The following is a 23,478-nucleotide window of genomic DNA, read 5'->3' as shown; positions in this document are numbered from 1 at the left end:
GGAGAAAGAAAATAGAAATGAATAGAAACTACTAATTGTTAACATTTTTTGCTTGTTGTTGGTGCAATGTGTTTTATATGGATTTAGAAAAGATAAATAAAATTAAAAAAAAAAAAAAAAAAAAAAAAGACGGCCCTGCTCACAGCTGCTGTAACAAAAAGGTAAGAAGCGGTGTAACATGTAGTAAGCACTTTAGGGATCATGTGTAAAACATGTAAGACTTCAGGGGAATCCTGAACATTGTGGACAAGGTCCGAGATGAGAGTCGTCAATGTGTTCAATACTGGATGTTATTGATGGCCAGCTCCATGATGAATCCCAGCACTCGGATCAGGTAGTCCTTAATGAGGAACTTAACTTTTTCTTCACAATGCGCTGATGCCACAGATGTCGTCACCTTGACGAGCTGGGTTGCTGGTGGATTCTTAAGTGTCTGAAGAACTGCCAGTAAGACATTGGAATAAATTATCCACTTCATCCAATGTGACCTCGTCCTTTGATTTATGAATTTAATTCCATAAAGTCTTGAAGTCCCTTGCGTAGATGGCATAAGAAATGTCCATGCGAGGTTCGATAGGCACAGAGAAAAGAAGTTCTGTGGCCGACACTGATCCAGACACGTCATACCCGGTCCACATCGCTGCTAGCCACATAAGGTCCTGAGAACTGATCACCAGATTACCGAAACAACAGTCAGAGTTTCTTTGGAACCACGTCTCTACGATATCCGTGAGCGCCTAAGGAGCCATTATACAGGAAGAGCTGGAGGCAAGTAAATGTCTTTGGTAACACCTCCAATAGCTCGTCCTCTGTGTATGTCCCGCAGAACCAACCTGTCCACACAATCCGGTCCTCTCTGCTTGCCTTGGTTAGTGGAGGCTTGAATGAAATCTGTATGAGCACAGCCAGTGGATGTCTGTCCTTTCCTTTGAGTCCAGGTAAACAGGAAAATTTGGCTTTTAGGTTCAGTTCTGAGCCCACTTTAATGGCAAGACCCTTCTGCTTCTCGGCAGCTATGTGGGTAGACAGGTGCTTGGAATACTCTTTCAGTCTGGTGTATGAGAAATTATACATCAGTGTCACGCTGTACAGAGGCCATTGTTTTTGAGGGAGCAAAGCAACCTGTGCCGGATCAAGAGTTTCCTCCAAGGGGGTGCACTGCAGGATTTTTCTTTTAGACAAGCTTTGCAACGCAGACCGTTGACGCGCAGAGGTCAAACTTCCAGGAGGATACCTTGAGCTGTGAAAATGACTGCTCCTTCGTGCCGATGACCTACTTCTGTGGGTTAACACCCCATTGGTTGGTGTATATCCTTGCAATAAATGATGTAACCGTTCACTGACTGTAAACAGAGATCTTGACAGATAAATGTAGCAAACTTTGCTGCCATCTTGCTAGGCACCAAGTATCCAGACCCCTGACCAGCCACATTTACCAGCTTCTGTTCCAGGATATGAAGCAGTGGAATGAAATTGTTCATCCCCTATGAACAATTAATAGAAAAATCCACAGCACTCTTCAATTCAGGTGAAAAAACGGTTACTTTATTAGTAACAGCAGCATACAGATAGCAACGCTTGAACCATCTCTGGTCTTTCTCAAGCTATGCTAGCTTGAGAAAGACCAAAAATGGTTGAAACGTTGCTCTCTGTATGCTGCTGTTACTAATAAAGTAACAGTTTTTTTCACCTGAATTGAAGAGTGCTGTGGATTTTTCTAATAATTGTTCATAACCTAGTCATTTCACCACTAAGTAATTCGATCCATGCCTCAAAAGGAGGTGTAAAATCACACCTACATTTTCCCCAAAAAAGCTAGTTGTCCTTATCCGCAAGCAGTTGCCTGCGGTTTGGTTTTTGTCAATCACATTGTGAGGGTGGCTGGATTGTTGCCTCACGTGTGGTTGCCGCTGGTAACATGATTGTACTTGGCAGTATAGCAGCCTGAGCTGTTGCTAGGCAGCTTGCTGTCAAGTGCATGCGGTTACACCTGGTTGGGTGTGTGTGTATGTATGCACTTTGTATGTCTGGTGTGCACGAGGTTTATGTAGTTGTGCACTGTGACACTTCCCTTCACTGTGGCTGCCTGTGGCAACGTTTGGTATTGTGTACATGTGGTGGCAGTGTCTCGGCCTTCTGGCTGACTCCCAGGACATGGTTGCCACGCATGTCGTTGCCTGCGGTAACAGCTGCAGTGTGATGTTCATTTGGACACTTCCCCTTTAAGTGGCTTCCATCCCTTGCCTGGTGTAGGAAGGGTTAACTCCCTCTTTGTGTGAACACTGGGTGTGTCTGCGTGGGTGTGGCTACAAGGGCTATTTAGCCTCAGTGTAGAGCACAGGTCTGAGGGGTACTCCAGCCTTGTAGTAAGCTGGAGGCACTCTCCTGGTCCCATATACCATCTGCCAGTGAGGGCCACCCTTGTGGTCATAAATTGTGATTCTATATGTTTATGTGATGTTAAGTTTATGTCTATGTGGTGTCTGTTATTATTGCAGCTATGGTTCTGGGTCCCTGTGTGTTTATGTGTGCTGTGTCTTTTTATGTTTGTGTGTGGACAGCCAGCACTTGTGTCCAGGGATCCAGTCAGTGTGTCTGTGGCAGGTAGAGGTGGAAGTCTTTCACTCTCCTGCCATATCCATAGTCTGTTTATGGTTACATCCCATTGCAGCTCGGCCAGTTTTAGACTCCTGTTTCTCCGCATCCAGGAGGAACAGGTGGTCTACCCAGCTCCTAGTTCAGGGATCGGCGGAGGGTGAGTAGGGATCAGAGGTTCCTGAGCATGAGCCCTCCTACCTTCAAGGTCTGCTCATGCATCTAGGAGTTAGGGTCGGATCAGGGATGCATTAGGAGGTGACCTGCTCCCTAATTCTGTTGTCCTGGCCGAGCAGCGACTAACATCACGTGGCATCGCACGGCTGAGGGTTTTCCCCATCCTCAGCCGTGACACTAGTGTCACATAAAAAAATGTCACCACTAAGTAATTCAGTCCATACCGCAAAAGGAGGTGTAAAATCACACCTACATTTCCTAAAAAAAAGCCAGTGTCACATAAAAAGTTTCACCACTAAGTAATTCGGTCCATACCGCAAAAGGAGGTGTAAAATCACACCTACATTTTCCCCAAAAAAGCCAGTGTCACATAAAAAAATTTCACCACTAAGTAATTCGGTCCATACCGCAAAAGGAGGTGTAAAATCACACCTACATTTTCCTAAAAAAAAGCCAGTGTCACATAAAAAATTTCACCACTAAGTAATTCGGTCCATACAGAAAAAGAAGGTGTACAATCACCAATAACTTTTCCCAAAAAAAGCCTGTGTCACATAAAGAATTTCACCACTAAGTAATTGGGTCCATATCAGAAAAGAAGGTGTACAATCACCCATACTTTTTCCCGAAAAAAGTCTTTGTCACATAAAATATTTCACCACAAAAAGGGCTTTACTACATATAACAGCACTGCTAAACTGCAAGTAGGCCCTTAATTTTTTAAACTTTTACACTACACAAGTGCAACGCTGAACGACGAATATATTTTTCTTTTGCCTACGGAGTCCTTTTGTTATGGCTTTGCACATGGAGCAAGAATGTTACTCACAATTCGGATGGAACTCTTGATCTTAAGAAACTTGACTTGGACTCCAAAGCAGAGGCTCTCTTGTCATGTTTTGTGTGCTGTGGAGATCGAATGCAGACGCAGCAGATAACAACTTACTGAAGCTGGTTGATTTAATTGTGAATAGATGGTAAAGGCAAAGTCTGCTGCTGTGTTGTCATCAGCGTCTTCATTATGTTTACTGCAGGACCCACAACAACGTAATTCGGTCCATACAGCAAAAGGAGGTCTACAATCACCCATCAATTTTCCCGAAAAAAAGTTTGAAATAAAAAATGTCACCAATGAAAGGATAATGGAATTCGGTTTATACAGAACAAAGTCTACAATCACCCATCAATTTTCCCCAAAAAAGCCTGTTTAACATTCGGTCCATACCGCAAAAAGGGCTTTGCCACATATAACTGCAGCGCTGAACGGCAAATAGGCCCTTATTTTTTTCCACTTTTCCAAGACTTTTCAACATAGTGCAACCCTGAACGGCGAATATATTTTTTTTTATTTTGCCACTAATACACGGCAAACAGGGCTGTAGAATATATCACTGAACAGCTGAATAGCAATTAGGCCTTAATTTTTTTTCTATTTTTGCACCACACAAAAGGCTTTTCAATAGATAAGTGCAACGTTGAACGGCAAATATATTTTTATTTCGCCACTAATACACGGCAAACAGGGCTGTAAAATATATCAATGCAATTAGGCCCTAATTATTTTCTACTTTTACACTACACAAAAGGTTTTTCAACAGAGGAGTGCAATGCTGAACGGTGAATATATTTTTATTTTGCCACTAATACATGGTAAACAGGGCTGTAGAATATATCACTAAACGGCTGAACGGCAATTAGGCCCTATTTTCTTTCTACTTTTACACTACACAAAAGGCTTTTCAACAGATAAGTGCAATGCTGACCGGCGAATATATTTTTATTTTGCCACTAATAAACAGGAAACAGGGCTGTAGAATATATCACTGCACAGCTGAACAGCAATTAGACCCTAATTTTTTCCTACTTTTACACTACACAAAAGGCTTTTCAACAGATAAGTGCAACGCTAAACTGCGAATATATTTTTATTTTTCCAATAATACTCGGCTGACAGAGCTGTAAAATATATCGCTGCACAGCTGAACGGCAAATAGGCCTTAATTGTTTTCTACTTTTACACAACACCAAAGGCTTTTCAACAGATAAGCGCAATGCTGGACGGCGAATATATTTTTATTTATCTACTAATACACAGCAAAAAGGGCTATATAAATATATCACTGCATCGCTAAACAGCAAATAGGCCCTAATTGTTTTCTACTTTTACACAACACCAAAGGCTTTTCAACAGATAAGTGCAATGCTGATCGGCGAAAATATTTTTATTTCGCCACTAATACACAGCAAACAGGGCTGTAGAATATATCACTGCATCGCTAAACAGCAAATAGGCCCTAATTGTTTTCTACTTTTACACAACATAAAAGGCTTTTCAACAGATAAGTGCAATGCTGGACGGCGATTATATTTTTATTTCGCCAATAATAAACGGGAAACAGGGCTGTAGAATATATCACTGCAAACCCTGTTATTTTTATTTTATTTTTTTTCTTTATATATATTTTCTCTTTTCGCTGTCATACTGTATTTTCCTCTTGGGAATTTTATCATCCCTCATTCATAACAAACCATATAGACCAGAATAAGGTATATTTGAGGAAAGTGTTAATAATCTTGATAATTCGTCTTTACTATAATAATATTATCCACTTGGCTGTTTGTCTCATGCTGTAAAGACAAACATATAGTTTCTTCCATCTGCAATGTTTAGTAGGTGGAACTGCATTTTATTGTCCTCTATTATCTTTTATTGATACTAAACCAATAAAAACTATTGAAACAGAATATATCACTGCACAGCTGAACGGCAATTAGACCCAAATTATTTCCTACTTTTACACTACACAAAAGGCTTTTCAACAGATAAGTGCAACGCTGAACTGCGAATATATTTTTATTTTGCCACTAATACACGGCAAACAGGGCTGTAAAATATATCACTGCACAGCTGAGCGGCAATTAGGCCCTAATTGTTTTCTACTTTTACACAACACCAAAGGATTTTCAACAGATAAGTGCAACGCTGGACGGCGAATATATTTTTAGTTATCCACTAATACACAGCAAACAGGGCTATAGAATATATCACTGCACCGCTGAATGGCAATTAGGCCCTAATTTTTTTCTACTTCTACACAACAAAAAAGGCTTTTCAACAGATAAGTGCAATTCTGGATGGCTAATATATTTTTTATTTTTCCACTAATACACAACAAACAGGGCTATAGAATATATCACTGCACCGCTGAATGGCAAATAGGCCCTAATTTTTTTCTACTTTTACACAACACCAAAGTCTTTTAACAGTTAAGTGCAATGCTGAACGGTGAATATATTTTTATTTCGCCACTAATACATGGCAAGCACAGCTGTAGAATATATCACTGCACCGCTGAATGGCAAATAGGCCCTAATTTCTTTCTACTTTTACACAACACCAAAGTCTTTTAACAGTTAAGTGCAACGCTGAACGGTGAATATATTTTTATTTTGCCACTAATACACGGCAAAAAGGGCTTTACAACATATAACTGCACCACTCAAGGGCAAATAATATGTACTGTAGAAATATTTTCTTGTAATAAACCCTGTTAAAGGGGCTTTGTGAGTTATGAAAAAAATATATAGCACTGTAAATCTGATGGGCAGCTATATATAACTGAGCTATGCAAGTTTTAGGTAAAAACAATAATCTTTTTCCTAATTTCCCTGGTTCTCTTCAGGCCCTTTGTTTAACTGCAATAACAACAATCTCTGCCCTTCCCCTGCTCTGCAAAGGGAGTGAATAAGTCTGCCCTGAGTGACATGTCTGCCTGCTGGGAGACTCAGCAGTATGTTGTATGTGTAGGACTACAGGTCCCAGCTGTACAATGACACTGCTGATACACACAGGATCTTCCCCTACTTGTTGTGCAATGCTCTGCAGAACTCCTCTGTCAGCTCCTATGCCCAACATTTGTCTCTTCGCTGCCTGCAGTTACTCAGTTAAGCCTTAAGCCCTGAGTCTGTGCTGCTGAAGGGGTTAAGAATCCAGGGAGAGAGCAATAAGCAGCAGTCGGCAGTGCAGGGGGGCGTTGCCAGCTTGTGTACAGCTCTCTCAGGCCTGTGCATTAATCATTATCATAGCAGGGAGAGAAGCTGACATCACAGGTCATGTGACCCTCAGTGAAATCTGAGAAAGGAGCAACTACAGATGCATAAGTGCATGGCAAAGCTGTTAGATGTGATTAGTTAGAAACATATAAAGAACAAAAAATAACCCCTTTAACCCCTTCAGCAGGGACTCAGGGCTGAAGGCTTTACTGAGTAGCTGCAGGCAGTGAGGAGACAAATGGTGGGCACAGGAACTGACAAAGGAGTTCTGCAGAGCATTGCACAACAAGTAGGGGGAAGATCCTGTGTGAATCAGCAGTGTCATTATACAGCTGGGACCTGTAGTCCTTCACATACAACATACTGCTGAGTCTCCCAGCAGTCAGACATGTCACTCAGGGCAGATTTATTTACTCCCTTTGCAGAGTAGGTGGAGGGGCAGAGATTGTTGTTATTGCAGGTTAACAAAGGGCCAAAAGAGAATCAGGGAAATTAGGAAAAATATACATTTTTTTTACCTAAAACTTGCTTAGCTCAGTTATATATTGCTGCCCATCAGATTTACATGCTACATATATATTTTTCATAACTCAGACAACCCGTTTAAGAATCCAGGGAGAGAGCAATAAGCAGCAGCTGGCAGTGCAGGGGGGCGTGGCCAGCACAGTGATGTCTCATGTACAGCTCTCTCAGGCTTGTGCACAAATCATTATCAGAGCAGGGAGAGAATCTGACATCACAGGTCATGTGACCCTCAGTGAAAACTGAGAAAGGAGAACTACAGATGCATAAGTGCATGGCAAAGCTGTTATATTTGATTAGTTAGAAACATATAAAGAACAAAAAACTAACTCGGATAACCCCTTGAATGGCTTTATCAAACAGCACTTGCACCCCAATAACAAGAACGGCTTGCTGGAATTACAGAGCTGTATAATGGCAATTTGGATCCCCAGTCTTTGCAGCAAGGTGTAATAGGATTGTTCCTATTATCCAGGCTGTAACCTCCCCTATTGAACCCTGATCTACAGAAATGCTGTGGAATGATTCCTCCCTATCCTTTCTCTGCACTTATAAATCGTTTTTTCACCACAATCAAGTCTTTATTGGGTGTATTAAATAGCACTTGCACTCAATAACAAGAACGGTTTACTGGAATGACAGAGCTGTATAATGGCAATTTGGAACCCAGTCAGTGCAGCAAGGTGTAATAGGATCTTTCCTATTATCCAGGCTGTAACCTCCCCTACTGAACCCTGTTCTACATAAATTCTGTGGAATAATTCCTCCCTATCCTTTCCCTGCACTTATAAATCGTTTTTTCACCACAATTAAGCCTTTCCTATCACTGTCCCTAGAGCCTGCAGACGTCTCTACCTGCACTAAGTACGCTGGTAAATGGCAGAATCTAAGATGTCTGCCGCTATTTATAGGGCTGTGACATCACAGGGCTGGCTGCTGATTGGCTTCATGCATGGCATTATGGGTGATCCCGCCTTCCCAGAGTTCCTTTCTCTATGTCCTCATACGTGCTGCAGCCATTTTAGGAAGTGCGAGCAAATTCGCCTTCTGTGGGAAACAAATTTTTCCTGAAATTCGGAACTAATTCCACTTCATCAGCTTCGATTCGCTCATCTCAAATCCGCATCACTTATTGTTTATCACTCTATTTGGTATTGTAGCTGGAGTATAGGGTGAGGTCTTTATTGTAGTCTTTATGTGCACTTTTTTGCTTTTTAGTATTTTAGAACTGCATTTCGTGTGGGTTTGATACAACATACTTTGGTTTTAATTCATTTATATGTGTTTAGTGTTTATTCTGGTTGTCTTTTACTCACCTTTTCTTGATTATGTACAGTTGGCTTTTGGGTGTGAAGCATGATGTATTCCAGTTAGTGTGGTGCCAGCCTTATCTTTCCTGTTGACAGAATCGTGTTGACAATTAACACACTATTTGAAAACCTCGCCCACAGCTTGTGGCTGTGGCTTAGGCTGTATGCAGCTACTGTACCACAAGTTGCAAAACCAACCTAGAACAGTCTCCAGGAATGCACGGAATACTGCCCCTCCCCCACAGACCAAAGAGTGACAGAGGAGCTATATAAAGAGCATTGTCTGTGTTGCTTTTCTGTGTTTTATTGCTATACTGTGTTATCTAGCAGTGATGAGCGGCAGGGGTAATATTAGAATTCGCAATATTTCGCAAATATTTGGCCAAATATTAATCATATAAGTGCGAATTCGAGAATTTGTGATCTCCAGTCATTATTTTCTTGATTGCGAAAATTGGCAATCGGAAAATATGCGATAAAAAAAGTTTGCGATACTAAATTTCGCGATCAACACTACTCCTAAAGTCAAAGATATTGCAGCCTTCTCATTGCCCACAAGCAAAAAGCAGTGAGGGATCATGGGTACTGATGAAAATAATTCTAGAATATTGCGAAGATATAGCGCTATATTCTAGATATTCACAAATTCTCAAAGGGCTAATATTCGCTATAAAAAATCGGGATTTGAATATTCGCGATCAACGCTATTATCTAGTACTTTATATGTGCAACATCCCCTAATATTTTATGCCCTCTGCTCCTATGCAAGCCTATGTTCTTTTATGGTAACAGAATAAAACGGTCTTGTGTAGTCCTTAACATCAGCGCCATACTTGATGCTAATATACTGTACGTTCAGTAGTTTAGGCCAGGTTCACATATCCGTGTTCTGGCAGAGGAGCAGACTGTTGGAGTAACCATTAGTGATGGACGAACATCTGCTGGGACGGTTCGCAAACGCGATCGCGAAAAAACGCAATCAAATGTTCGCGAACCACAAGTTCGCGGCGGGTCCCATTCATTTTAATGGCAGGCGAACCTGAAAAACCTTCAGCTCATATTTGCAGCCAAGAAATAATTACAAGAAGTGTACAAATAGTCCCACAACATGGACAGTGAAATATCAGATGTATTATTCAAATATGCGATCTCCATTCATTATTTTTTCAATGCAAAATATCGGCAATATAATTTTCACGTACGCGGGAACACTAGTTATAATAATTTTTTCCAATACCATTTGTCACTGTGTGTAGCAGAGGAAACGCAGCAAAACCGCAAACAAATTCTGCAGTACCCAAATGCACTATAAAGAAAGTATGTTATTGGTAAATAACACCCCGCTTCTATCAGTTTTTTGGAGGGGCGACTGGTATATCACACCAGTTATAATTATTTTTTCCAATACCGTTTGTCACAGTGTGTAGCAGAGGAAACGCAGCAAAACCGCAAACAAATGCTGCACTACCCAAATGCACTATATAGAAAGTATATTATTGGTATACACCCCACTTCTATCAGTTTTTTTGGGGGGGAAACTGGTATATCACACCAGTTATAATTATTGTTTCTAATTGCGTTTGTCACTTTGTGTAGCTGCAGTATCGCTGCAGAACGGCTCACCACGGCTGCACAATACAAATCCACTATAATATGCTTTCTATGTTAGAAAGTATAAGTGTATTACACCCCTCTGTACTGCACACCTATCAATAGTACACCTATACCAGTCCTTAAAAGGACTTTTGTGGACCTATTTGATAGTGTTTTTGTCCCTAACAGTCTGTCCCCGCTCCACACAGCAACCTTTCCCTACACTGACAAAAGACTGAATGTAAAATGGCGGCCAGATCGGGTCTATTTATAAGGTAGGGGGTATGTCAATGTGCTGAAACTTTTTGATTGGCTGTTCTGTACCACCTGATGGACGTGTCATGGTTCAAAGTTCTTCACAATGTAAAAGAATATGGTGTGGGTGAATAGCGCCATATGTTTGCATGTTCGGCAAATCGCGAACGAGCAAAGAGTTCGCCGCGAACCGGCTGCCGGGCGAACCACAAGGCAATCACTAGTAACCATATCTGGATTTGCTGGGCAAAGATACCACTGCAAAAAGCCATAATTTATGCCGGAAACCCAACAGATCCCTGCCAGATCCCATTAGTGAATGGGGATCTGGATATGCCAGATACGGTAACTCCGGTATAGTCTGTTTTTCTACCAAAATAGACTACCAGATTTACCAAAGGACATGTGAATGAAGCCTGCTAGGAGTAGCTATACTAAAGGATCAGACTACTCAGAGTGTTTGTAGTCTGTGACTGTGAAGGCACATAGTTCTGCATAGGAGTTGTATGCTGAAAACAGTAAATGATTTCACCCATGACTGGTTGCAAAGTTGCTTCATTCTCTATTTTAGATGCAGTGTAGCATTCAAAAATGCTTGCAAAAGTGTACATAACCTTTAGCGTAAACTATAGAAATATTTTCAGATTAGTGATAAAGTTTGAATGTTTAAAGAAATATTACAGCCTTGATGATTCATTCATGAATTTCCCATCATCTTCCGTCATCTTCTAAGTGTCACATGTTTTGTTTGTTTTTTACAATATTTACAGAGCACTATACCTTTACCAATAACTATTAAGACATTTTCCATTCAAACAAAGAAGGGTAAAGCACAAAGAAGGAAAGACGTCATATTTCCACTGAAATGAAATTCTAATAGGCGTATCATTGCACACAAACTGTTGCCAGGGAAATAACACACACTTGCTAAGGCAGTGGCTGCTTTCTACAAATGTTTTACATCTAAATATATTGATCATTTATTTTTGAATTGGTTGATAAATTAATTGGGACAACTAATACTTTGTCTTCCAGCTATAGAAAAACCTAATCCGTTAAGGACAGTTGAAGGGAGTCTTTCAGTAGGAGATTCAATATTAAACTAGGAACAATGCCTTGTAGGGCTAGCTCACATGAATATAATGATAATATTTGATCTGCTCATTCTGGCCAAAAAGTACTCTTAACCTTATGCAAATTAGCAGTAAAGTGCACCAAGGGCAGGCCTAAGCCACTCTATACACCCTTGCTCTTCCTGCTTCCTCTGCTAGATCTTCTCTCTCCATTTTGATTGACAGGGTCAGGCAAGATGACTATGCAAGAACCTATCCCTGTCAATCAAGAAGGAGAGGGAGTAGCTGTCAACGTAAGCAGAAGGAGCAAGAGTAGCTTGGACTCGCCCTCAGTGCACTTAACTGCTCACTCCTTTTAAGACAATCATTAAAATACTAGGAAATTTCTTTGAAACACCATTCCTTTAAGAAGACTACCTTCTTGTCCAGACCACATTTTATATGATTTACAATTCCATTATATACGAACCAGAACTCTAAAAGATAATTTTAGTGACAGAGCCTCTGTCTGATGTTCCTATCAGTCTCACATTTTCAGGATCTCATATAATCAGTGTACAGCCTACTTATAGACACTGACACATTTATCAATGTGTTTAAGCATGCAGCTTTTGATGTCACATCAGAACGTGAGCAAATTGTGCACAATGTTTGCAGTTTTCCTTTGAAAAGTGATGAGAAAAGTGGTTGTGTTCCCCCAATAGATGTAGCTTAGACCAGATTTACAGCAGATGTAGAAAGATTTTTGCCCCGGCAAGAGTTCAAAATGTGCCAAACCTATTAAGCCCTTCACCACTGACATACGGCTATATACGTGCTATCTGCACATACCCTGTGCAGATAGCACATACACTCAACCTAAAGAATTATTAGGAACACCATACTAATACAGTGTTGGACCCCCTTTTGCCTTCAGAACTGCCTTAATTCTACGTATTGTATTTCATGGCAGTGGTAAAATTTAGTAAAAAAATTTCATTTTTATATATAAAAAAATACAAAATTTACCAAAATTTTTAAAAATTAGCAAATTTCCAAATTTACTACTTTTACAATAGATAGTAATAACTCCAAAAATAGTTAGTACTTTACATTTTCCATATGTGTACTTCATGTTTGGATCATTTTGTGAATGCCATTTTATTTTTTGGGGACGTTAGAAGGCTTAGAAGTTTAGAAGCAAATCTTGAAATTTTTCCAAAAATTTCCAAAACCCACTTTTTAAGGACCAGTTCAGGTCTGAAGTCACTCTGTGAGGCTTACATAATAGAAACCACCCAAAAATAACCCTATTTTGGAAACTACACCCCTAAAGGTATTCAAAACTGATTTTATAAAATTTGTTAAAATTTTATAGAGTAGGTTGTTACGGACGCAACAATACCAAATATGTATACTTTTTGGGTTGTTTCTTTCAGTTTTACATAATAAAGCATTTTTGAAAAAAATCATGTTTTAGTGTCTGCATATTCTGAGAGCAATAGTTGTTTTTTTGGGGGGAGATTTTCTTAGGTAGGGTCTTATTTTTTGTGGTATGAGATGACAATTTGAGTGGTACTATTTTAGGGTGCTTATGACTTTTTGATTGCTTATTATTACACTTTTTGTGATGTAAGCTGACAAAAAATGCCTTTTTTGACACACTTTTTATTTTTATACTTTTTTACTTTTTTACTTTTTACTTTTTTATACTTTTTTTTATTTATGCAGTTTTACAAAATTATATAATTTTTTTAAGAAAAAAATCATGTTTTAGTGTCTCCATAGTCTGAGCGCCATAGTTTTTTTTATTTTTTGGGCGATTGTCTTAGAATCATTTTTGCGGGATGAGATAATGGTTTGATTGGCACTATTTTGGGGTGCATATGACTTTTTGATTGCTTGCTATTACACTTTTTGTTATGTAAGGTGACAAATAAAGGGCTTTTTGCCAACTTTTATATTTTAATTTTTTTTCAGGTGTTTTTTATAGAGCAGGTCATTACAGACATGGCAATACCTAATATGTCTCCTTTTTTATTTATTTAAGTTTTACACAACAATATCATTTTTGAGACAAAAAAAAAATCATGTTTTAGTGTCTCCATAGTCTGAGAGCCATATTTTTTAGGTGCTTGTCTTTTAGGTGATCACTTGCTATTATACTTTTTGTGATGTAAGGTGACGAAAATAGTTTTTTTTTAATTTTATCTTTTTTACGGTGTTCATCTGAGGGGTTAGGTCATGTGGTATTTTTATAGAGCAGGCTGGTATGGATGTGGAAATATGTCTACTTTTTATTTTTTTTACAAAAAAAAAATTATGTTTTAGTGTCTCCATAGTCTGAGAGCCATATTTTATTTTTATTTTTTGGGTGATTGTCTTAGGTAGGGGCTAATTTTTGGCGGGATGAGGTGACGATCAGATTGTTATGATTTTGGGGGGCATTTGCCATTTTGATTGCTTGGTGTTGCACTTTTAGTAATGTAATGTGACAATAAAATGTTTTTTAGCACAGTTTTTATATTTTTTTATTGACGGTGTTCATCTGAGGGGTTAAGTCATGTGATATTTTTATAGAGCCGGTAAATGCAGACGCGGTGATGCCTAATATGTATACTTTTCTTTTTTTCCCTATTTTTTAAAACATTTCCCTATTTTTTTCAATATTTTGGGAAAAGGATGCTTGTTTTTTTACTTGAAACTTTAAATTTTTTTGTAAAACTTTATTTTTTTTACTTCTTTTTTTCACTTTATTTTTTGTCCCACTCTGGGACTTCAAATTTTGGAGGTCTGATCCCATTTACAATAGTAACATAGTACATAAGGCCGAAAAAAAGACATCTGTCGGACTAAAAGAACCCTGAAAAAACGGATCGCAGAACATGTAGGAAACATTAAAAAAGGTGTGGAAACTCATTCGTTATCCAGACACTTTAAGATTGCCCACAATAGTAACCCAACTGGCCTGAAGTTTGCGGCTATAGACAAAGTTCCTAGAAGTTGGAGAGGAGGGAACCATATCAGTAGGATGTCTAGGATGGAAACACAGAGAATTTTCGAAATGGAAACTATGATTCCGGGAGGCCTCAATGCGGAATACGAGTTGTTTGGCTTTTTGTGAGATCAGTGGGGGCTTCCTGCCGGGGGTGATCTCCGCTTAACGGTTTGTGCAGTTGGGCGGATTTCCCCCTCGTCAGTGAGCCCTCAAAACACTTAACGTGTTCCGGATGGAGGACCTCGCAACATAAAACTGAAGTTTATGTTATAAACTATTATGAATGATTTTACAAATAAATAAATAATTACGTTTCTGTAGGACATTTTCTATATAGAAAAAACTATATATCCTACCACACATAACCAAATTCGAAATATCCGTGTTCCATCCTTCATTCATTCACTCACTATAGACCTATGAATGCATAGATTCCGACTCATGCTAACAACCATGATAATATTAAAATTAGTTTAACAATTATACGATATAGGTGCACTATGGGGGACCATTTTGTGATGCCAATATTTAATACATACACATTTGTATATTTATAGCTACAAATAGACGTGCCTGCAACATTAATTTTAGATTCTGTCACATTATGTGCCTTGATTTTTCCCTCTGTTTATTGCATATTATACTTTTTGATATATTTATATATTTTATTATTATTATACTGTTTATTCAGATCGGTGATTAAAAGAGTTATATTAAATTAAAACAAAGAAAATAACTTTTAGATATATATTTAAAATTGTTTAATATTATGGGTAATTATACCATTGTTATAAAGTGCCACCGCACGAACCTTGTTTTAAAATCAAATTGATAATTAGGAGGGCAAAATACATATATATGTATATATATATTGTAGTCATTTATAATATATATGGAATTATAGATAAGTGTGCTATACGCATGAACAGAGAAAAAATAGGAGGATGTATTAAAGAACGGAATCACTACGCTTAAGCTGTAAAAACACATGCAAGGGTTAAATATAAAATTGGGAGTAGTTCCGGGTGACGACCTTAGCCGGACCTAAATTTCAAGTTTTTTCACCATATAAAAGAGACATTTTGGGGGGGGAGGTCTGATTACCACTGAAGAAGGGGATACTCTAGCCCCGAAACGCGTCTGGTCAGACCCCCCATCAACTAAAGAAGTAGTGCACTACTCAAAAGGATAAAGACTGCTACTCATTGTCCACTGAAAACCCGCGTAGAAGACATTACCAAACTGGATCCGAAGCCAAACCGGCGGACCCACGTGTATAAATCTACACTAGGGTAAGAAATTCTGGAGGAAAGAGAACGCAAGTCCATCCGATTTTCGTAGGACGGCTGGAGCCGCACCAAACGGGTAAGACCGTTCCGGCTTCGAGGTCGTTATAACATAATGTGCCATCAAGTAACCGGGCAGTGAAACACTGTTGAAGTATACATACAGCGGGACGCCGCCGTATGTTTAACTTCCCCTTGCATTGACTTAACTTCACTGCATGCGCTATACACGCAGTACCAAGCTGCCTGTGAGACACGGAGTGTAACTATCTCACTCAGTTGTTCAAGTGCACGGCAGCTCCTAAGGAACTCTCCCATTACGATTGACTGCCATTCTCCACTATTGCGCTATTCATCTGACTGCTGTCGAGCTCTATCTTACAAACTATTATTAACGCTTTGGTTCCAATTGTATTCTTAGGATTTTTAATTATTTAAGTATTTTATTAGTTATATTTATATAGGGTTTTATACAATATTGTCTGCCATATATATTGTTGATGTTTATAAGGTTTTAATATATCACTATTTGCCCGAATATACTAGTGTCTGCCTGAATATTGTTACTTTTAACTATTTTTAACCATTAAAATCAGTGGCCCAATATCTGGAGGTGTGCCCAGTCTCTTTCCTATATATACTATTTTTTAAAACATTTCCCTATTTTTTACAATATTTTGGGAAAAGGATGCTTGTTTTTTTACTTGAAACTTTAAATTTTTTTGTAAAACTTTATTTTTTTTACTTCTTTTTTTCACTTTATTTTTTGTCCCACTCTGGGACTTCAAATTTTGGAGGTCTGATCCCATTTACAATAGTAACATAGTAACATAGTACATAAGGCCGAAAAAAAGATATCTGTCCATCCAGTTCGGCCTGTTATCCTGCAAGTTGATCCAGAGGAAGAAAAACAAAACAAAAAAAAAACCCTGTGAGGTAGAAGCCAATTTTCCCCACTTTAGGGGAATAAAAAAATCCTTCCCGACTCCAATCAGGCAATCAGAATAACTCCCTGGATCAACGATCTTTCTAGTAGCTATAGCCTGTAATATTATTACGCTCCAGAAATACATCCAGGCCCCTCTTGAATTCCGTTATTGCGTTATTGTACAATTTACAATGCTTTACAATACTGCTGTATTCTAAAGCATTGGCTATAAGTGTATTACTACATCGGGCTGCCTTCCCTGCTATCGGATCCCCGTCACAGCAGCGCAGGGACCTGATGGTTTCTTCCTCCCTGCACAGACATTGCACGTGCCGCGGTCAGCGCTGACTGCAGCACATCAAGGGTTAATGCGCCAGCATCTGTGTTTTCACGGATGCAGGTGCATACAGCAGGGGTCTGGCTATCAGTGACTGCCGGACCCCTGTTGCGGATCTGGCAGGCGCAACTACTGAACCCGCCCGATCAGCGTGCCATACATGTACGGTACTGGGCGTTAAGGGGTTAAAGCTGCTGACCCTGCACTGCTGCTGTCAGGGACAGTGCAGAGCCCAGTCATGCTGGCAAGGGACCAATTAGAGTGGTCCCTTGCCAACGATCACTCCGATTGATTACTCTGTGCAGACTAACCAATTGGAGCGCGGCAGTGTTAAAATTCGGCCTTCTGCCCATACAGCAGTCTACGACCACGTATGGGGTTTTGCCATATTCAGGAGAAAATGGGTAACAATTTTTCATTTTCACAGCCATGTGTTTCTAAATATTATAAAACACCTGTGACGTCATAGTGGTCAGTAAATAAATTATACTCAATAATTTATTTGAGGGGTGTGGTTTTCCAAATTGAGTCACATTTAGGGGGTTTCTTCTGTAGGGGTGCCTTAGTGTGCCTTCAAATATGACACGAAGCAGCAAAGCTAGCAAATTTCAGCACAATCTCCTCTCCAAAAACCATATGTTGCTCCTTTCCTTTTGTGCCCTGCTGTGTGTCCATACAGCAGTTTACGGACATAAATGGAGTGTTTTTGTAAACTGCAGAATCAGGGTAGTACATATTGAGGTTCATTTTGCTGTTAACCCTTGCTGGTTATAGGAAAAATTGGATTAAAATAAAAAATTTGCACAATACCTGAAAATTATAAATTTTACCTCCATTTTCTTTTAATGCTTGTGGAACAATTAAAAGGTTAACACAGTTTGTGAAACCAGTTTTGAGTAATTTGAGGGGTCTAGTTTTTAAAATGGGGTCAATTATGGCTGGTTTCTATTATGTAAGGATTTGAATTGGTCCTTGATAAAGTTGGTTTTAAAAATGTTATAGAAAATTTGAAAAATTGCTTTTTAAATTCTAAGCCTTCTAACATCCTAAAAAAATAAAATGCACTTTTTGAAATGATGCCAACATAAAGTAGACATATAGGGAATCTTAAGTAAAAACTACCTAATGAGGTATCACTATCTGCCTTTAATGTGTAGAAATTCAAATTTAGAAAATTACATTTTTTCCAAATTTTGGGTAAATTTTAGATTTTTTATAATATACAGGTAAAAGTTATCGACCCAAATTTACCCCTAACATCAAGTATGAGATGAAAAAACAATCTTAGAATGGCTTGGATAAATAAAAGCATTCTAAAGTTATGACCACATAAAGTGACACATGTCGGATTTGCAAAATTAAGCCTGGTCAGGAAGGTGAAAAATAGCTTGGTCTTGAAAGGGTCAGGAAACAACCTGACCAACTACTCTCTCCACTTTGGCATACAATATACCATTCTTAGTGAATATAGACTATGTCTGTTTTTTCAACAAGGTACTACTTGCTTTGAAAAATTCATTCCTGATCCCCAGAATCTATTTGGATCTTAGCTCATGCATTAAGCCCTTATAACAACATCTATGCTGCACCGTACAAGATGCTCCCTCCATTGGAAAAATTATATGGGCCAGACAAAAGATGCCTCTAGCAAATTTCATATTTATAGCCCCTGGAAATATGATTTTTAACAAGAAGCATACAGCCCTATGACATATCAGCAAAGCATTAGATCTTCAATAAAATGACAAACAGGTAAAGATGACTTGGATCCAGCTGAAAGTCCAGCTTAGAGTTACATCGTCCATATCATTACATGTGGGTGGACAGATTTAAATTGAGTCAGTTTTGTTCTTTGGATTCTCCTTATTACCCTTGTGTCAACACATTAGCATTCTGAGAATCGAAGGGCACTTTCTAAAACCACAGCCAACTTAACTCTTCATGTAATCTTCTCAGGCTTAGTCAGTACCTTACACAACAGTTGTAGACATGTGAAAAAAAAATATTATAATACATAATAACATGGCAACGAGCTACCTGTCTAATTCATGGAAAAGCCTTAAATACTGCAAATTATCTCTTCATTCAATGTTATACTTTATGCTTGATTGCATTTTGGCTTCATTGCAAGTGTTCTCTACCTACACACAATCCCATTCCAAGTATCCAAGGTTTTGCAATATTCTTTGTTAAAACGACTTCTATCCGATCATCTATAAAATAATATGGATTCCTTTTCTGTTTTGCCAAACTTTTATAAAGCCAAGATGTGATTCCAAGACACTCACTGTTTAAATACAGGAAGACAAAAAGTCTAAAAACTAAATACTGTACACTTAGGCTTGTTTTCAGATGAGAATAAAAAGAAATGAAATATCAATCTGAACTCATAATTTAGAATAATATTACGGTTGCCAATCAGCTGGATAATCATGAACAAACTTTACAGTCATATTTCTTCATCACAGTTAATCTCTTGGAATAAATCAATGGGCTGAGAATCTGGAGGAACCTTTGTACTGTACTTGTCATAGCTGTATGCTAATATGAAATTTCAATGTGTAATAAAAGCTATGTGCATGCTTTGTAGGTTACTGCAACCGCCAATTCTGAATTAAAAAAATCTAGTGAAAAACAGAAAAAAAAACTCCCTGGCAGACTATAAATGTGCTGGCAACTGCTGTTAACAGCCAAGTATTAAAAATATCAGTTCATGAAATAAGGTCAATATCTTGCTATGATATAATAATTGAACTGCTCGGCTAAATGGATTGGAATTAATATCATGGGAAACATTTACAGTTTTTTCTTTGTTATAATCATTATTATGTATACTGCTAGAGCCAATACTATTTTTGGAAGAAAATACAGGACTCTTTCTATGGCGCACAGAAGCTCACATCGAATTCCTCAAGGTGTATACTGAACTAAAACTAATTAGCACCTAATGCAACATGGCGTTTTACTATTTAATGTCTTAAAGTACTTTTCCATCCATCTGGATATATGAATATATGATAAAACTGGATATAATAATGTTACAAGGTTACTAAGTATGATATAAAATCCTGATGTGTTATTTGTGTGTTATATCAAGGGTACAAATTCAATAGCGGAAGTTTCTGCTATGGAGTCACTAGACATGTAGATTGTAAGCCCTCACGGGCAGGGCCCTCTCTCCTTCTGTACCAGTTTGTAACTTGTCTTGTTTATGCTTAGTGCAATTGTCTGTATAATGTATGTGCACCCCTTTTCATATGTTCAGCGCTATGGAATGAATGGCGCTTTAATAATAAATAATAATAATAATAATAATAGACAAAAGAGAGAGAAATCCTAGTTTGGGTAAAATGGCTCTAATAAAAGACAAACATTTGTAGAATATAATATGTGAATATTTTTAATCATCCTAAAATGGACAACATTTGATATTCCCTCTGAAGTCCTTTTAAAATACTTAAAGGGTTTATCTAGTTATTTAAAATAAAATAAAAATAGGATAGGCCATCAACATTACAAATAGAGCTGAGTTTCTTTCTTTGTTCAAAGTGTTCTGTATCGCACACCGATGTGCTTTGATTGACGGCCGTGCTTGGTATAGCAGCTTTGATAATAATTAGTGAGTGTAAATGTGCCTTTAATTTGAGGGTATTCAAGTTTAACGCCTAGGACAGCATTAGATATAAATGACCCTGGATATAAGATAGAATATAAGGAAAAGTAGATTATCTCCCAGAATAAGGCCTTTTTCACACGAACTTGTGTGTGCCGTTGCCATATTGCGGACCGCATTTGCGGATACGCAATACATGGGCATCGTTCCATGTGCATTCCGCATCACGGATGCGAACCCATTCACTTCAATGGCTCCGCAATTCCGGAGATGTGGAATGGTGCAGAACAGAAGCACGGAACGGAACTCTACGGAAGCACTACGGAGTGCTTCCTTGGTGTTTTATCCCGTACTTCCATTCTGCAAAAAGATAGAACATGTCCTATATTTTTGTGGAACGGCCGGATCGTGGACCCATTAAAGTGAATGGGTCTGCGATTCGCTGCGGCTGCCCCACGGCAGGTGTTCGTGCATTGCGGCCCGCAAGAGGCCTAACTAAAAATTGGGCATGTCTCCACATCTCATGTGTTTGGATAACCCCAGAAATTAATCTACAAGGCTAATGTCTGTATTACATTTAGCAATCCTACAGGCAATTGTCAGCAAGGAAGCATTCCTTTCTAGCAATCGCCTGCTCGCTAGCAGAGGAGGCCGCTGTTATTACATGCAGCGATCTCCTCCACAGTGTGGGGAGAAGCGAGCGCTATTGCCATCACTTGTCTGCATGCTATCTTGGTGTTTGCCGGCAGCATTTTCTGGTTAGACAGCATGATCTGTTGTCAGCAAATTGTGATCTTTAAAGGGACACTGACAGGGCCAATAAGCATATTGAGGTATATATATGGCAGTACAGGTCTTATAATAGGTATTACAATCATATAAGTATCCCCCCTGTCCACATTATACATACAGTAAACTTAAGTTTTATAACCTGCTCCAACGGTCTTCAATCTGCCCAAGGGGCGGCGTTTCACCTCTCTTGCGCCCAGCCAGCCTCCCCCAACTGCCGCTTTGAAGCGCCGCCCAGCTCATGAATATTCCGTTTGCTGGGCGGTCCCCGCTCTGAAGCGCTGCGCTGAACAGTGCCCTGCGCATGCGCCGGAACTTGTGAAGTCGGGGACAGTAAGCGCCGCCCAGCGAAGTGAATATTGATGAGCTGGGCGGCGCTTACTGTACCGGATTGCCTGATGAATGAGTGCTTGCTCGTTCATGGGGTAATTGGCGGCAGTATTAGACTGCCAGATGATCGCTAACAAGCATTACTACAAATGCTCGTTAGCGATCATCAGCCTAAAGCCTCATGCAGACGTCCGCGGAACACGGTCCGTGAGATACCGGACTGGCATTACAGGAGCGCACAGCTTCATAGCAACCAATGACACAGTGCACTCCTGCAATGCCAGTCCGGTATCTCACGGATCGTGTTCCACGGACGTCTGCATGAGGCTTAACTGTCTCTTTAGAAATCTGATAAAGATCACGCTAGAATTAAACTTAAATATTGCAGAGAAGTAAGGAGAAGGGTGGCTTGGCGGTCTCAAATATGGATATTATTTGGCTTCCAAGCCCAGTATATTCCAAGCCCAGTTGAGATTATTGGATCACAATTGCAACAAGGCTATCCTGAAACAAATTTTAGGTTTGGATTCTTTATTTGAAGCTCTGGCAGTGCATAAATTTGATACATTCCTACAACAGGTATAAAGCACAAACTACAGTGGAAAGCGCGGGATATGCTCGCTATAACAAACTGTACCCAATCGTTCCTATTTTGGGATACAACGTGGCATCCTGAAATGGTTAAGGCTGAGTTCACACTTCAATTATTTGGTCAGTTATTTGGTCAGTTATTTCCATCAGTTATTAGGAACCAAAACCAGGTGTGGGTGAAAACACAGAACAGATGCAGATCTTTTCATTACACCTGATATCTGAGTAGGCTTCACTACTGGTTTTGGTTTACAATAACTGATGGAAATAACTGACCAAATAACTGGTGTGAACTCAGTCTAAAGGCCTCATGCATACGACCGTTGTTCTGGTCCGCATCCGAGCTGCATTTTCTGCGGCTCGGGTGCAGACCTATTCACTTCAATGAGGCTACAAAAGATGCGGACAGCACTCCGTGTGCTGTCCGCATCCGTTGCTCCGTTCCGTGGCCCCGCAAAAAAAATATAACATGTCCTATTCTTGTCTGTTTTGCGGACAAGAATAGGCATTTCTACAATGGGCCGCCTGTTCCGTTCCGCAAATTGCGGAAGGCACACGGGCGGGTTCCGTGTTTTGCAGATCCGCAGTTTGCGGACCGCCAAAAAACTGAACGGATGTGTGCATGAGGCCTTACCTGGAGGGCAGGGGTATGGAATACATTGTATTCTACATATTTTTAAAGATTGAGAATTCAAATAGTTCTCTCTTTTGCATTCTAAATATAGTCAGTTTTATAAATATCTTCAGTTGCGTCATACAGTCACTCTAGAACGAGCTTATGGTAAGCATGATGCATTACATCTGGCTGACGTGAGGACGTGATGATATGAGGACGTGATGTTGCGCCCTCCTCCTTCCCCTGACCTGCCTCCCTGATCCTGTTGCCACTTAAACACACGTTCCTCCGCTGGATAGTATCCCCCAGGATGCACATTGTGGAATGGTGATAGGATGTCTTTGCCCACTGCACGTTCCTCTGACTTGCCCCTCGTCTCTCTCCTGCTGCTCTCTCCGCGATCCCTTGTGCTTTCGGCACCCTTCCTTCCTCT

At 39.4% G+C, this 23,478-nt stretch overlaps 1 pseudogene; it reads right to left on the bottom strand.

Moving 5' to 3' along the window:
* Positions 1-277: 277 nt before the first annotated feature.
* LOC122931453 overlaps positions 278-23,478 on the bottom strand; it is a 38,477-nt pseudogene continuing 15,276 nt past the window's right edge.

This window comes from Bufo gargarizans, chromosome 3, assembly GCF_014858855.1.
Source record: "Bufo gargarizans isolate SCDJY-AF-19 chromosome 3, ASM1485885v1, whole genome shotgun sequence".
In the NCBI taxonomy this organism is placed as follows: Eukaryota; Metazoa; Chordata; class Amphibia; order Anura; family Bufonidae; genus Bufo; species Bufo gargarizans.
The sequence above is the reverse complement of the archived record's forward strand: the minus strand, read 5'-3'. Positions and strand labels throughout refer to the sequence as shown.